An 18,089-nucleotide genomic window follows, 5' to 3' on the forward strand; every position below is an offset into this window, starting at 1 on the left:
AATGGGAATATCTAGCTAATTAAGAATACAGAATCAATTAATCTTAAAATAACTACAGTAATGTTAAATTATGAAGAAACTGATGAATGTTTACATATCTGACATTTCCCCTTCCACCTTTATTTTGGGGGAAAGGAGGTGAGGAAGAGGGAGAGAATCCTAAGCAGGCTGACACCCAGCACGGAAGCCTGCATAGGCTTGATCTCACAACTCTAAGGATCGTGACCTGAGCCAAAATTAAGAGTTGGACGCTTAACTGACTGAGCCATGTAGGTTTAGCATAGAGCTCTCATGTCTTTTAATGACCTCTCCCTAGTCATTCAAGTCCCTTAAATTTGTTAAAATTAATTCAAGAGGGGCACCTGGGTGGCTCAGTGGGTTAAAGCATCTGCCTTCAGCTCAGGTCATGATCTCAGAGTCCTGGAGCCCCACATCAGGTTTCTGCTTGGAAGGGAGCCTGCCCCCCACCCGTCTCTCTGCCTACTTATGATCTCTCTCTTTGTCAAATAAATAAATAAAATCTTTTAAAAAAATTAATTCAAGAGATTTCAACAGTGTTAAGCAAACAGATCAATTCAGAATTAAATGACCCAGCCAAATCTTCTCAGCAGTATTACAGGTTTTGCAAATAAAAATCCTTAAATTGAGATTTATTTAGTATACCTAAATAGTGTAACAAGGGGCCACCTAGGTGGCTCAGTCAGTTAAGCATCTGCTTTTGGCTCAGATCGTGATCCCAGGGTCCTGGAATCAAAGTCCCCCTGGGCTCCCTGCTCAACAGGGAGTCTGCTTCTCCCTCTCCCTCTGCTTGTATGCTCTATCTCAAATAAATAAATAAAACATTAAAAAAAAAATTTAACACAATAAATGACAACATTCTGGCAATGTGTTTCTCTGGGGTAAGGATGCCCATAAGGCATGCCAGCTCTGTCAAGAAACCTGTCTCAAGGTCAGGTTTCTTTTGCTATTTCTGCTTTCTACTCTTTCTCCTAATCCTAAACGCCATATACATATAACTTCAAAGATTTTTTTCTTTTTTAACAGTAGCTCTGGTGCCTAAGTGACTATAGTGGCTTATTTATGCATATCAGGAAGTAGCAAACCTTAAACTTCCTATTCATTTTGTACTTGGGGAATTCATTTTTGCTATCTTTAATTATTATCATCAGAAACATTTTTTGTTAACCTTTCTAAATGAGAGATGGAAATATGATTCAAACTGGTATTATGATTAATTCTCCCAGCACTCAGCACTGGTAGAGAAACACTGGCAAAATGTTTATGCCAAACAATAAAAGTATTTAAAAAGTGCACTTACATTTAAGAAAAGCCAATTACAGATCTCAATTAACAAGCCATCAAGTATAAGCAAAGGGATGATTACATAAATTCAACGCACAATTTTTAATACTACCCAACGGGTTTAAACATAATTTAACTTGTTAGATTTACACTTACCTACCTTTAGAAGGCATCTAATACCTGTTTTATTCTTAGACATTTCCCAGCAGAAGGAACTACAGTTTTCATTATCTCAGAAGTACCAATCGCTAAGTCTAAAATACTGAAAAGCTAAAAATTAAAAGCTAATTCTGACAGCTGATACTTTAAAAGAGAAAGAATCAAAGCCAAGATTAAAAACAAACCAGAGGGGCACCTGGGTGGCTCAGTGGATTAAGCCTCTGCCTTCGGCTCAGGTCATGATCTCAGGGTCCTGGGATCGAGCCCCGCATCGGGCTCTCTGCTCAGCGGTGAGCCTGCTTCCTCCTCTCTGCCTGCCTCTCTGCCTACTTGTGATCTCAATCTCTCTGTCAAATAAATAAAATAAAATAAAAACAAACCCGAAAATATACCACCACTGCTTTTACTATCAAGTGGAAAGAGCAATGGTAGTGGAGTCTGGAAGCTTGTGTTGCCCTGGCTAAACTAGCTCTCTAGAGCCCAAGCAAGACCCCTAACTTTGGGAGTTTCCCTGAGGGCTTCAATTTCTCTCAAAAAGGGAAGCCACTGACCTAGACTACATTACAACATTACTGAAGGAATTATTTCCTAATAAATAGCTTATGGGAGTACTCAGATATTTAGCTACACAAAGGTCTGTGACAGGTCATTAAATGTTATATTACATGACTTTTTTTTTTTTTTTTTTTTTTTTTAAATAGGGAGGTGGAGAGAGGTGGGACAGAGGGAGAGCAAGAGAATCCTAAAAAGAGGCTCCACACCCAGCTGGAGGCCTGGGATCAATCTCATAATTCCGAGATCACAACCTGAGCAGAAATTAATGACAACATTCTGGCAATGTGTTTCTCTGGGGTAAGGATGCTTACCCCAACTGAGCCACCCAGGCACCCCTACACATCACTTTCATAACTGCAGAGCATTCTACTGTCTTAATGTCACAAAATTTATTAGGCTGTATCTAGTTGTTTTATGTAATAAGTATCTTTCTGACTTAAAAAGTTTCTGTGAACAATAAATGTTAGTATCCCTATTTTTAAAAAACTACATCAGGGGTGCCTGGGTGGCTCAGATGGTTAAGCGTCTGCCTTCAGCTCAGGTCATGATCCCAGGGTCCTGGATCGAGCCCCGCATCAGGCTCCCTGGCGGGGAGCCTGTCACTCCCTCTCCCTGTAATGCTCCCCCTGCTTGTGCTCTCTCACTCTGTCAAGTAAATAAATAAAATCTTTAAAAAAAAAAAAACCCTACTTCAAGTTTCACTTTTATTACTCCCATTTCTCCTACAATCAGAGAGAATACATGTTGTTACTATAACATGTATTTATTCCCATAATAAGCTATTCATATTCCTAACTTTGTTGTGAGCTTACATATAATCTATTTTAAGTACAAAAAGTAATAAAGACTCCTACGGAAAATATTCTCACTGAAAGTTATAAATTGGGGCACCTGGATGGTTCAGTTGCTTAAACACCAGACTCTTGGTTTTGGCTCAGGTCAGGACTTCAGGGTCCTGGGATCAAGCCATGTGTCAAGCTCTGCGCTCAGGGCAGTCTGCTTATCCTTCCCCCACCCTGCTCATGTTGTTCTCTCTCAAATAAATATATAAAACCTTTTCAAAAATAAATAAAAGTTGGGGCGCCTGGGTGGCTCAGTGGGTTAAGCCTCTGCCTTCGGTTCAGGTCATGGTCTCAGGGTCTGGGGATCAAGCCCCGCATCAGGCTCCACGCTCTGTGAGCCTGCTTCTCTCTCTCCCTCTCCCTGCTCCCCTTGCTGGGCTCTATCTGTCAAATAAATAAATAAAATCTTAAAAGAAAAAAAATCAACTACTTAAACAGAAATGTATTCCTAGCTAAGTTTAGGAGTTAAGTGAATGTGTGTCAACTGTGCCACTTTCTGGCTAAAATGAGGCCTTCAGAAGTTCGGGCCATTTCTTCAGCAAAAACAGTGAACTAATAAGATCTTTCTGAAAGGCAAGTTGAACAGATAAAAGACAATATATTTAAGGGTATTTTACAGGATACAGCATCACATGAATGCAAATTATCATAGGTATTACCACTTTGCCACAACACAGGACCTATTTTTTATTTTTTATAATTTTTTAGCAAAACTTTTCTTAGTGGGCTCTAATGTGTAAGTTCATCAATACTCCCTTGTGTGTCCTGTGTCCACCTGCTTCATGCAAGGAATCTAAAACCACATTCTAAAGCCTACTGTTCCTCAAGCCAGAGGGTCAAGACTGGATGTGCAGAAAGTTCTCAATTCAAGACTTAATCGGCATCATCTGCTATCAGATACTTAATAAATGCCTTTTAACATCACTGGATTTTATTTTTAAGATGTATTCATTTAAGTAATCTCTACACCCAATGTGGGGCTTGAACTTACAACCCCAAGATCAGGAGTCATACACTCTTCCGACCAAGCCAGTCAGGTACCCCAACATCACTCTATTTTAGTATCACTAGATACTCAATCTTTTTATACGTTAGGTAAGGAGGGAATTTATCTTAAGAAAACTACATGGAATTTGAGAAACCACACAACTAAACCAATAACTAGATACGTAAAAATTTGACAAGCCATATTTTTTCTCTAGGACTCATACTGCTTATCTAAAACACAGTAAGCAACCTCACATAAAAGATTAATTAAATGACCATTATTCCCTAAAGGATTCTTAAGTCGGAAGGGAAATGGATAATTCTCTTAAAAACACTAACATCCAAGTACTTACAATAATAGTATATATAGGGGCACCTGGGTGGCTCAGTGGGTTAAGCCTCTGCCTTCAGCTCAGGTCATGATCTCAGGATCCTGAGATCGAGCCCCACATCGGGCTCTCTGCTCAGCAGGGAGCCTGCTTCCTCCTCGCTCTGCCTGCCTTTCTGCCTACTTGTGATCTCTCTCTGTCAAACAAATAAATAAAATTAAAAAAAAAATAGTATATATAGTTTTATAAAGGAAAAAAATAGGTGGGATGACTTAAGGCTTCTATGAATATACTTTCTGAAGTATTTAAGAAGTTGGGAAGGTAAGTTTGAGCAGAGATTTATGAATGGGTTTCAGAGGTTCTTTATACTTTGTGAACTGTATGAAAATGTGCACACATTTTTCAGGGATAGTGTATGTATAGTTTCAGCAAGTTTTCAAACTAAAATATATTTTTATTGGTTTAAAGGACAAACAGAAGGAGCAAAACATATGGAGGACATCAGTGTGTGTTGACTGTGGAAGTCTGAATCTGTGGAAAGACAAATTATTTCCCCCATAAGAAACATAGGGGGAAATAAAGTTGACTTTTTAACCTCAAATATTAAAATATATTCTAGATTAAGATTTGAATACAGAAAATGAAACTAAACACATATTATAAAATAAAATAAATTTTAAAGAATACATTACCCTGGAATGGGGAAGTTCTTTCTCAGATACAAAGCTCATAATCCATATTAATTTACATACAATCTAAAATTTCAGCATGTTAAAGTTAAAGGAAACAGTAAAATTTGAAAAACATAAGTGCACCTATTATTACCAAAAATGGGGTCAATTTCCTTAATTTAAAAAGAATTCCTATAGGGGTGCCTGGGTGGCTCAGATGGTTACGCGTCTGCCTTCTGCTTGGGTCATGATCCTGGAGTCCTGGGGTCAAGCCCTGTGTCAGGGTCCCTGCTCAGAGAGGAGTCTACTTGTCCCTCTTCCTCTGTCTTGCTCGTGTTCTCTCACTCTCTCTCTCTCTAAATAAAATCTTTAAAAAAAATAAATAAAAGGAACTCTACACATCCAGATGAATTAGAGACCTGAATATGGAGAAAATGCAAAGTTTTTTTTAGTATATAGGAGTATATCTTTATGACCTCAGGCAGGGAAAGTTTTCTTCAACAAGATACAAAAAGCATCAACCATAAAGGAAGAAAAATTTAATTTTATCAAAATTAAATTTGTCCATAAAACAACACTATTTAAGAGAACTACCTGCTCCTGTGCACAGGCTTTCTCTCTAAAATAAATCTTTCAAATAAATAAAATAATTGAATATCAGCAATACCACATGGTTCAGCATAACAGACGTATGTATAGAAACATCACTGCAAAACAATGAAATGTGAATATTCATTAGCAGGCCAGTCAATAAAGTGGTCTGCTTATACAAATAAATACTTCAGGGGCGCCTAGGTGGCTCAGTGGGTTAAAGCCTCTGCCTTCACCTCAGGTCATGATTCCAGGGTCCCGGGATCGTGCCCTGCATCGGGCTCCCTGATCAGCGGGGAGCGTACTTCCCCCTCCCTCTGCCTGTCTCTCTGCCTACTTGTGATCTCTGTGTATCAAATAAATATAAATAAAATCTTTAAAACAAAAATATATCAGAGAAACAAAAATAAAACTATACTTCTGTAGGAGCATATCTTAGTATAACCACTACAAAGGATAATTTGGTAATATCTTTCATTTTTTAGTTTTTTTTTAAGATCTTATTTATTTGACAGAGAGAGCGCGCACACGCGCAAGCGCGCTGGCGCATGCGCACAAGTAGGGAGAGCAGCAGGCAGAGGGAGAGGGAGAAGCCGGCTCCCCACTGAGCAAGGGAGCCTGATGCGGGGCTCAATTCCACGACCCTGAGATCAGGGCCTGAGGTGAAGACAGACGCTTAACCGACTGAACCACCCAGGTGCGCGGTAGTATCTTTTAAAATTAGAAATCTATACGTCAAAGAAATGAACTTACCCTCGAAGCCAGCAGTTTTATTTATAACCATTTACTCTATAAATAATAAGCACGAAATAAAATAAGTAACAAGGAAACTCACTACAACTTTCCTGGTTTTTGCCTTCATAAACAATACACCTATCAATAAAGAACTAAATTATCATATAGCCACATATCTAAATACTATGTAGCTATTAAAAAAGAATGAGACAGATCTACATTATGTACAGATAGGGTTGCCCTGAGGGATGGGGATGATGGAAAAGACTTTCCTGTCTCTTGAATTGTATACTGTCTAAAAATAGGCTGTTCAAAAGCTTAAAACATAATATTAACTGGCAAAGGTACATATTATATACCTTAAAGACTAACAACAGTACAGGGCGCCTGGATGGCTCAGTTAAACGTCATGATCTCAAGGTCCTGACTGAGTCGACTGCTTAAAATTCTCTCCCTCCCCTGCCCCCTGCAAAAAGAGTAACAATGGTACCAGACACAGGGCTGGATCCCACTACCCCAAGATCAGACACCCAACCAACTATGCTACTCGGGTATCCCTGGAGTCCTTATCTTTTAAAGAATTATATTTATGTAGGGAATTTGTTTCAAAATAATCCATTATAAAAAGGGAAAAGGTAGGGATAAAAATAAGACAAGACTGACTATGAATTGTTTACTGAAGCTACATAACAGACGCATCTGTGTAACTGTATGCTAGTTGCTACAGACTAACAACATATATATACATATATATATACACATATACAACATATATACTTCTTCCACCATCTTATAAGAAAGTAATTTCCTTTTACTTTCACCAAACGCATCATTACACAGGTGAGAAAAGAGAGGCTCATAGAAACCAATGACAGCGACAGTTATCAACTAAGCCAATGTCCAAAAGACCTCATAAAAAAAGCCCAGTTCTATTAAACTACCTAGAGGAGTAGTCGCTGAAAACTGCAATACTAAAGCAGGTAAACCATCTTAATCCACATTAACAGAAAAGGTCCAGATGAAGAGATTAAACATCTAATGTTTTGGCTAGATGCATCAAGTGATGTGCTGATGACTAGATTTAAACAAAACCTTTGATTTCTGACTAAGGAGACTGTACAGACAGAGAAGAGGCTTTGGAGATCATTATTCATTAAATACAGAGGAGGTAACTAGAAAAGTTAATTTATGGGGTAAAGGGGAACCTCCATTACATACAAGCTGCCTTTTTTCTTTATTTTTTTTCAAGCTGCCTTTAATTATCAGGGTTGTTGCATGAGAAGAGGGAACAAACTTATTCAATGTGTAGAGATCATTCAATTCATACAAACTGTAAGGGCTGAGAGCAAGAACATTAATGTTAAATTAGAACTGTCCAAAGGGAATGCCTAGGGGAAAGAGTATACTCTCTTGTAATAAAAGAAGTATGTGATAAAGTGGGACTTAATTAAAATTAGTTAACTTCTACTCTGCAAAAGACACTGTTAAGAGAATGCGAAGACAAGCCACAGACCCAGAAAAAATGTCTGCACTAAATATACCTACAAAAGATCTTTATCCAAAATATATAAAGAACTCTTTAAATTCAATGAGAAAATAAACAACCCAATTACAAATGAGCAAAAAAATAAACAGATATCAGCAAAGAAACTACTCTGATATCAAATAAGCACATGAAAAATGCTCATTGGTAGTCATTAGGGAAATGCAAAAGGCTAATTTAATTTCCTTAATATATTAAAAATTCTTATACATCAGCAAGTCCAATATCTCAGTAAAAACAGAAGCTAGAGACATAAAGAAGCAAAATATAAATGAATAACTTATGAAAAAGTATTTTATTTCATTCACAATTAAAAATCAAAGTAAAAAAAAATTAATATACAGGGGCACCTGGATGGCTCAGTGGAGCAGGCAACTCTTGATCTTGGGGTTGCGAGTTCAAGCCCCATGTTAGATGCAGAGATTACTTTAAAAATATATATTAAAGAAAACAAAAATTTAAAAATAAAAAAAGTACATGGGACACCTGGGTAGCTCAGTTGCTTAAGGGTCTGACTCCTGATTCTGGCTCAGGTCATGATCTCAGGGTCCTGAGATAGAGCCCTGCATCCAGCTCCATGCTGGGCATGGACCCTGCTTGGGATTCTCTCTCTCCCTCCCTCTCCCTTTGCCCACCCCCCCACCCCTGCACACACACACTTGCTCCACCTCTCTCTCCTTTAAAAAAAAAAAAAAAAGTACACAATGTTACATGTTAATTATATCTCAATAAAGTTGAGGAAAAAACAAAGTTGAACTATATTTATACTTACTAAGCCCTAAGTATATGCCCCATACTGTTATACTTTCTACATATAAATTCATTTAAACACTTTCTACATATTAATTCATTTGACTAATAGCAACCATCTGAGGTAGGCACTATTATTACAAGTTCATAAGACTTTATCCACAATTACAACACCCAAAAAGCTCTGAAAATTAAGTTTTCTCATAATATATTCTGAAGCAAAACCTGACCACACCTCAGTGAGACTATTTAAATAAATACAAATACTTTGGAATGTATTTTCTTTATCTGAACAAACACGGTCTTCGATTAGAGTGCCGCCTCAGACTCTGATAGGCAATATTAATATAAAATATAAACACTTCCTATATTCCAAAATCATCCTAAATTCCAAGACAAATCTGGCCCCGAAGGTTTCATATAAGGAAATGTGAACCTGTACCCCATTTCGCAAATTAAATATAACAGATATAAGTAAGTTACTAGTTGATACTCATAGAGTTACTAAGTGGTATTTGAAAAATAAAGCAACTTGGGGCGCCTGGGTGGCTCAGTGGGTTAAGCCGCTGCCTTCGGCTCAGGTCATGATCTCAGGGTCCTGGGATCGAGTCCCGCATCGGGCTCTCTGCTCAGCAGGGAGCCTGCTTCCCCCTCTCTCTCTCTCTTTGCCTGCCTCTCTGTCTACTTGTGATCTCTCTCTGTCAAATAAAAAAAAAAAAAAATCTTTAAGAAAAATAAAGCAACTTAAAAAAGAGAACAAAAATATGAAAGCAACCCAAAGTCTCATATCAACAATGACCCATTTAAAGAATTTACAGCACATAGATACTGACATAACCGTGCAGCAGTATTTTTCTTTTAAACCCTAACTCTAAAACGTATAGCATTCATATTTGATAAATTATGCACTAATAATTGTGCTAATAATCTAGGAGAATTTTTAAATACCTAGAGCATGACAACCACAGAGAATTCTTAGAAGTTTAAGTAGATACACATTTTTGTACAAAGAATTATGAAAAGGATGACCATTAAAAGGCTAAGCATAAGTATGTTCATTAGGATAAAATTCTGAAGGGGAGGTGGTATAGAAATATTTCAAAAAGAAAAAGGAGGGGCGCCTGGGTGGCTCAGCGGGTTAAGCCGCTGCCTTCAGCTCAGGTCATGATCTCAGGGTCCTGGGATCAAGCCCCGCATCGGGCTCTCTCAGAGCTCTCAGCAGAGAACCTGCTTCCTCCTCCCTCTCTGCCTGCTTGTGATCAGTCAAATAAATAAATAAAAAATCTTTAAAAAAGAAAAAAAAGAAAAACGAGTACTGTAAATCATCTGGCTGTTAAAAAAAGAACTTGTTCTTTTATTATTATTTAATATATGAAAATAAACAGTAAGTAATTACAGCACTTGCAAGTAACAAAGAGATTATGATAGAAGGCAAGAGAGCAGTTATTCTGGGGCTGAAGGAAGGGACAGATGGAAGAGATTCTAGAGTGGTTGCCAAAATTCTATTTCTTAATGTGGGTATTGGTCATAAGGGTGTTGCTTTCATAATTCATTAAACTAAGCATATTGTTATACATTACATTGTGTGGTTTTCTGTATCTGTGTTTTATTTTACAATAAAAAGGTTAAAAAAATCACTGAATGTTAGTTTTACTTTAAAATATTATTTATAGGAAATTATACCCTTTGCAACCATTTAAATTTATGATCAATGTTTTCATGACCAGCGATCCCCTCCTAGGTACTTATCCAAGAGAAATGAGGACATATGTCTAACAAAAACCTGAATGTGACAGATTATAACAGCTTCACTCATAATTGCCCCAAACTGAAAATAATCTAAATGTCCTCCAACTAATGAATGAATTACAGTACATATATAATAGAATACTACTGAGCAATCAAAAAGGAATGAACTACTCTTACATGGAACAGTCTTTAAAAGCATTATGCTAACTCAAAGACAACTGACTGGTAAGGCTATATACCACATGATCACATGTATAGGACATTCTGAAAAAGATAAAAACCAGAGACAGAAAACAGATCAGTGAATGCCAGGGGCTGGAAGTAAGAGAAGGAACTAATCAAAAAGAAGCATGAAGGAACTTTCGAGATAACAGAAATATTCTGTATCTTGGTAATAATTACACAAATGTATATATTTCCATAGAACTTAGCAGTTTTGTTTTAAGATATTACATCAAGTATTTTCCACTTGTCCTTCCAGATCCACTCTCCACCCTGATCTTAGCCCTCTCAGGAGGCTGATCTGTATCAAAGTCCCATTACTTCTACTGGGTTCTACCCATGAGGACCCCCAGCAGGACAAAGGAGAGAAGGAGGAAATTTAGGTTCACGTACATTACCCCTCCAGCACTTTGCTTATGAAGCCCCTCAACAGGATACTGTTCCTCTTAAGGTGGCTTCCACTATAAGGCTCAGATGATTTCTTGTCCCTGTGAAAATGGGTGATAATAGCTTCACTGCAGCTAACCAAGCCTACAACACCATTTTTTGTGCTTTCCCTAACATTCTCCCACACCTTTCTAAATAGCTCCTTTATATTTTCCTGAAAAAATATATGGGGAGGGGTGCCTGGGTAGCTCAGTGAGTTAAGCATCCAGCTCTTGTTTTGGCTCCGGTCATGATATCATGGGTCCTGGGCTGCAGCTGAGTTAGGCTCCATGCTCAGCAGGGAGTTGGCTTGAAGATTCTTTCCCTTTGTCCCTTCCCACCATGTGCACACACGTACACACTCTGTCCTCTCTCTCTCAGTAAATCTTTTACGTATATATGGTTCAAAAACTGCTATAGGAAAATTTGGTTCTAAAGTATGCTTCTCACCTCTTTCTCTGTGTCATGATCCAAAACATAAACACATCTTGTGATCTACCTTCTCCTGAATGTTAATACTCAAAATGTATCTGTACTTCTTTCCAATCTCATAATCCAAAAATGAGCACCACCACCACCCAAAACCTTATTCTAAAACATGCAGGTTTTGGTGATCAGGACACTCACATATACCTGGGAATTCATTCCCTCAACCAATTCCGTGCCCTAGCTGAACCCTGACTACACATGCCTGTACTTCTTCAGCCCCTTTAAGTATCTGAGAGTAGGATGCTTTGGGGTCACTGGTATGCTAGCTCCCCAGAGCCTGTTTATAAAACTATTATTACTCCACCCTCTTATAAAAAGCCCATTCTTTTGAGGCTTGTGCCACTTAGCTAGTTACCCTCTAATCTTCCTCTTACCTGTCATCTAACAACCTCTTATTCATTTAAGGGTTTTACACAGGATTTATAACCTACCTCTCATACCAGTCTTGCTATCATGCTGAATTCCACCAAATCCCAATCTCCTGACCTCACAGTTCTTTAACCTTCTCCCATCCGTAGTCTTCTACATTCCAGCTCAGACACCAGTTCTCAGCTTCATGAAGCAACTTGTCATGTCCCAGAAAGCTTCACCTCTTAAATATTAAAATCAGACTGGATAGTTTTGGGTATCTTTGTAGTGGTAGTTTGTGACTGAGAGGTGAAGCCACTTCTAACCAAAGTGGCTTCACCTCTCAATCACAGCCTACCAACTATCCAACCTGTTCCAGTAACCCCATTCTTGACTTCTATTTAATAAGACTCTTAGTATACTGACCCCTCTTCTCTCCTTTCTCCTATCCACCAGCCTTGTCCAGATCCTAAACATTTTAAATTCTACAGGCCATCATTTCAATCACTCTCTAGGCAATACCCTAAATTCTTCCTTCTCTATCTGTTCACACCACATCTTGTTAGACAAAAATGACAATCCAGGATAATCTAATTTTCCTTTCCAATATTCTACATTCTGTGCAGGTTCATGGCTAAAGGTGGGAGGAGGGGCACAAACATAATGAGGTAAGTTAGAAACCGTTGAGTTTCTAATGATATTATCTTCACTAAGGTCTCATTAATATCCAGAAATGGTCTCTAGACAGCTTCTTCCTTCCATTTTCTGCAACATCAATTTAAACCCTTTGTTCCTTCCTTCACTCCAGCCCCTGCATTTCCTTGCCCTTCTTTCCCACTTCCAGGGATAACCTCTTCTATCATTTCATGGGAGAAAAAAATGCTTTCCTCCATAAGCCACCTTACCTTCCACCTCTCAGGAAGCTCACATTCTCAACCATCTTTCCTCCTGTCCAGAAAACACAACATCCTTCTCCCAAGACCACTCTCCCCCCTATGCTTTGAAGCCTATGTTCTAAGGCTCTTCCATGCAATCAAACCCTGCAGAACCCCTCATCACCTCATAACTTTTCAAAACCTCTCTTCTCCCCATCTAACATCTTTAACGAGTCATGTACATTCTTGCTACCCCCATACCCTATGTACTCACTACTCAGACTGTTTCAACCCAAGCTGCATACTCCAATGCCAGCTTTGTGGTCCTGATAACATTCCAATTCAGTTGATACTTCATGAACACCTTTTTGCTGGCTTCTATAAAATAGCACTGACTCAATGTGCCTACTGATGCTCTGCTCTTATTCAATTTCCTTATCTAGTTTTTCTCTCCATCAAGTATTACAAGTTCTTCATAGCACAGTGCTTTTTCCTCTTACATTCTCAATGACTTCATGTAATCCTGTAATTTCAAGTAACATTCATTCATTCATTCATTCACTCACTCACTATTTACTTTAAGTAGGTTCCACACACAAGCAGGGAGCCCAACACGAGGCTTGAACTCATGACCTTGAAATCAAGACCTGAGCTGACAGGAAGAGTCAGACCTTTAACTGACTAAGCCACCCAGGCGCCACCTCAAATAACATTTATATGCTGAATCTCAAATGTATTATCTCCAACCAAGACTTCTTATCTAAGTTCCATACTAGCATGTCCTATCCCTCACAAATACCTCAAATTCAATGTGCATAAACCTGGACTGATGAACTTGCCCTCAAAATGTCCCTTTATCTCAAAGAATGACATTACCATTTGCTCAGTTGCTCACATTAAATACTGAGAATCATTTTTAACGTCTCCTTCTTCCTTACTGCCCATGCTACTAAGCTGTCACTTTTATCCTTTGCTCAGTACAGCAGGTCTCAAGTTAAATGTTAGCCTTGCCCCTACCCCTCACTCAGACCAGTAAATAAGCTATTATACAATTTCACAGGACCCTATATTTTTCTTTCCACTTTTAAAGTTTATTTATTGGGGCACTGGCTGGCTCAGATGGTTGAGCAGCTGCCTTCGGCTCAGGTCATACTCTCAAGGTCGTGGGATGGAGCCGTGCACCAGGCTCCCTGGCAGGGAGCCAGCTTCTCCCTCTCCCTCCGCCTCTCCCCCCGCTCATGCTATCTCCATCTCAAATGAATAAATAAAATCTTTTTCAAATGAATAAAAAATAGGCGTGCCTGGGTGACTCAGCTGGTTAACCGATTGCCTTCGGCTCAGGTCATGATCCCGGAGTCCTGAGATCAAGTCCTGCATGGGGCTCCCAGCTCCGTGGGGAGTCTGCTTCTCCACCTGACCTTCTCTCTCATTCTCTCTCTCTCTCTCTCAAATAAATAAATAAAATCTTAAAAAAAAAAAAAAGTTTAAGTACTCTCTACACCCAATATGGCACATGAACTCAGTTCCCCAAGATCCAGAGTCACATGGCTCTTCTGACTCAGCCAACCAGGCATCTCAGATCCTTCTATCTTTCTGTAATTTTCAGCACACTTCTTATTCTGTCTTCAATCTACTGCCTTGCCCACTAGAATGTGAATAAGACAAGATCTTGTTTGTTGGCATAAATGAGCACTCAGCATAGAGGACACTAAAATAGCTGAATGGTTGAAAGGCAGGCATTCCCCCAGACCTTCCTACGAACAAATTTATCCTCCTCTACCATCAGGGCTCTCGAAAAGTTGTGGACTGCTTCCTGGAGTCAGAGATTGGACCAGAAAAATATATGTATCGTCTAGCTCTAAATTCTAAAAATATGGCATATGGAAAATCTCTGAAAAGCATCAAGTATTATACAAATGTATTGGTCATTGTTTTAAAAGCAGTTACTTATTATTATAAGTGGCAATCAAGAGTTCCATTTCCAGAGGGCAGAGATTATGCTTATAATTTCTATGTACTACCCCTCCCATGGCTGTTATTCAACCTGGATCCAAGAAGAAACTTGTTAGTGGTCTACTGCACTTTTGTTATTTGCTCAGACCCTGAAAATAATTCTTTTACTAAGAAAATATTTTACAAGAAATTAAAGTTCTGGAGCACCTAGCTCTCTCAGTCGGAAGAGCATGCCACTCTTAATCTCGGGGTTGTGAGTTCAAGCCCCATGCTGGGTATAGAGATTACTAGAGAAGTTAATAAACTATGAGGCACCTGGGTGGCTCAGCGGGTTGAGGCCTCTGCCTTCAGCTAGGGTCGCTATCCCAGGGTCCTGGGATCGAGCCCCATGTCGGGCTCTCTGCTCGGCAAGGAGCCTGCTTCCCCCTCTCTCTGCCTGCCTCTCTGCCTATTTGTGCTCTCTCTGTGTCAAATAAACAAAATCTTTTTAAAAAAAGTTAATAAACTATAAACAAACAAACATACGAACAAACAAACAACAACAAAAAATGGGGCACCTGAGTGACTCAGTTGGTTAAGCAACTGCCTTTGACTCAGGTTATGATCCTGGAGTCCCAGGATAGAGTCCCGCATCGGGCTCCCTGCTCAGCCTGCGTCTCCCTCTGACCTCTCCCCTCTCACGCTCTCTGTCTCTCATTCTCTCTCTCTCTCATATAAATAAGTAAAATCTGAAAAATAAAATTCTACTTTAGAACAAAATAAACAAAATTACAGTCTTTCAGAATTTGCATACTGAATTTCCATTTGTATATAACAAAAAATTAAAAATAGAAGATACTTATTACTTATAAAAATAAGGTCAGTTTTATTCACTAAGTATTATAATTACTTAGGCCAAAATTCTTATTAAAATTACTTAAATAGCAACAAGAGAGAATCCATAATATGTTCCCATCAGTTATTTCCAACATCAAGATAAAAATGACTGTACAGTGACACTATTATTTTTTTAAAGATTTATTTATTTGGGAGAGAGAGAGAAAGTGCACAAGTTAGGAGGGAGGGGAAGAGGGAGAGAGAGAATCTCCAGCAGACTCCCTGTTGAGGAGTCCAATGCAGGACTTGCTCTAAGCCAAAATCAGGAGTCACCTCACTGAGAGCCACCTAGGCGCCCCAGTGCCATGTTATTTTATTTATTCATTTTTATTAACATATAAAGTATTATTTGTTTCAGGCATGCAGGCTGACATATTTTAAGTATAAGTCTTTAAATATGATAAAATTATGTTCATTCATGAAAAGAACACTGTGGATGTCTTTCAGATCTTCTACTAGTAATCCAAATTATTCACTGAACTGTGCTTTACCCTCTATAAAATGAAAATAAAGCCTGGCTTACATAGTTGTGATTAAGGGTCAACTGATACATAAAGGGCTCAAAATAAAGTAGGAGCTAAATAAATAATAGGTCTCTTATCTACTTCTCTTAAAAAGAATTTTAGGTGCACCTGGATGGCTCAGATGGTTAAGCATCTGCCTTTGGCTTGGGTCATGATTTCCAGGTCCTGGGACTGAGCCCCATGTCAGGCTCCAGGCTCAGCAGAGGGTATGCTTCTTGTCCCTCTCCCACCCTGCTTGTGCTTTCTCTCTCTCAAATGAATAAATAAAATATTTGAAAAACAGAATTTTAGGTACGACTTAAATATATCCTAAACAATACTTTCAGTACCTAAATGAAAGCTAGGAACTGTTCGTGATATTATACTTTCAGAATTCTTTAATAATCCTCATTAGACACCTATACTTTATCCAATAAGCAGATGAAAATCTCATCTCACCTCACGAGTTCTTGGCCTACTTTAAGCTTTCAGGAATAGAATAATGCATCCCTTTCTAAAAATCATCTTCAGTTCCTAATCAAAGTTCTTAAATTCCTGACAATAACATCCATCTAACATACAAACACTCAGTACAGCTTTAAGCAAATGGAAAAAAAATGTATTGGCTACGAAACCAGTCATGCAAATTAAGAGCCTATGCAGTAGTTATCTCAATATTTGGCAGGATGTGTAGACTGAATCCCAGCTGGCTGGCAAGGAAAGTGTGCCAAGTAGAAATATAAGTCTTTGCATACTTTATTCTGGAGTTCTGATTAAAAGCCTGTAGCAGAAAGCACAAAGATGGAAAATGGAAACAGCCTCATACAAAAGGCAAGAGAAGCCTTCTTGTGACCCTAATACACACAGCCCTTTAAAGAACTTTTAAAGAACATTCCACGACCTCATAATTATAAGGGCAAACCTTTAGGTCCTTCTAAGGGCCATTTTTAAGCAGCACACCTGTTTAAAAACTCACTTTAATAGCAATCACAACTTAAGTATTTGCGTATAAAACACAAGTCCTGAATCTGCATTGAAATAATCCAGGGAGGGACACCTAGGTGGCTCAGAGGGTTGGGCCTCTGCCTTCAGCTCTGGTAATGGTTTCAGGGTCCCGGAGAGCCCCGCATCCGGCTCTCTGCTCAGTAGGGAGCCTGCTTCCTCCTCTCCTTCTGCCTGCCTCTCTGCCTACTTGTGATCTCTCTGTGTTGAATAAATCTTTTAAAAAATAAAATAAAATAATAATAAGGATCCAGGGAGGGGTGCATGGGTGGCTCGGCTAGTTAAGCATCTGCCTTTGGCTTGGGTCAGGATCTCAAGGTCCTGAAATGGAGGCCCAGGTCAGGCTCCCTGCTCAGTGGGGGCTTCTCTCCTCTCCCTTTGGTGGGTGGGTGCTCACGCTCTCTCCCTAGTAAGTAAAATCTTTAAAAAAATAACAAAAATAAAAACAATAATAATCCAGGAAGGAAGGCCTAGATAGTTCAGTAGGTTAAGTGTCTGACTCTTGATTTCAGCTCAAGTTATCTCAGTGTCATGAATCAAACCCCACATCGGGCTCCGTGCTCAGCAGGAAGTCTGCTTCTCTCCCTATCACCCTTCCCACCCCCTCTCCCAAATAAATATATAAATCTTTAAAATAATCCAGGGAGTAGAGGATGGTAAGTAGAGTGAGTATGGAGCAAATGGGGCATGGAGAGACAGAGGAAGAGGGAGAAGCAGACTCCCCACTGAGCACGGAGCCCAACCTGAGGCTCCATCTCAGGATCCTGAGATCATGACCTGGACCAAAGGCAGAACCTTAACCTACTGAGCCACCCAGATGCCCTTAAGTTTTCTGTTTTTAAATGAAAAGTTAGGACATTGGGCACCTGGGTGCCTCCATCGTTGGGCATCTGCCTTCAGTTCAAGTCATGATCCTGAAGTCCTGGCATGGAATCCCACGGCAGACTTCCTGCTCAGGAGGGAGCCTGCTTCTCCCTTTCCCACTCCCCCTGCTTGTGTTCCCTCTCTGGCTGTCTCTCTCTGTTAAATAAATAAATAAAATCTTTTTGGAAAAAAAGAAAGAAAGAAAAGTTAGGACATTTGAGCAACTCAACCATTCCTTGCAGTTCTCATTCAGTCTGTAATCTTGCTTCTAGTTGTCTTTCCTATCAAACCTCTATTTGGAATACGGCAACACTAATA

At 39.1% G+C, this 18,089-nt stretch overlaps 1 protein-coding gene across 2 annotated transcripts in view; it reads right to left on the reverse strand.

Moving 5' to 3' along the window:
- The window catches only part of WAPL (WAPL cohesin release factor), an 88,484-nt gene that overhangs the window by 63,553 nt on the left and 6,842 nt on the right, over window positions 1-18,089 (reverse strand). The window lies entirely within an intron of this gene.

This window comes from Lutra lutra, chromosome 14 (assembly GCF_902655055.1).
Source record: "Lutra lutra chromosome 14, mLutLut1.2, whole genome shotgun sequence".
In the NCBI taxonomy this organism is placed as follows: Eukaryota; Metazoa; Chordata; class Mammalia; order Carnivora; family Mustelidae; genus Lutra; species Lutra lutra.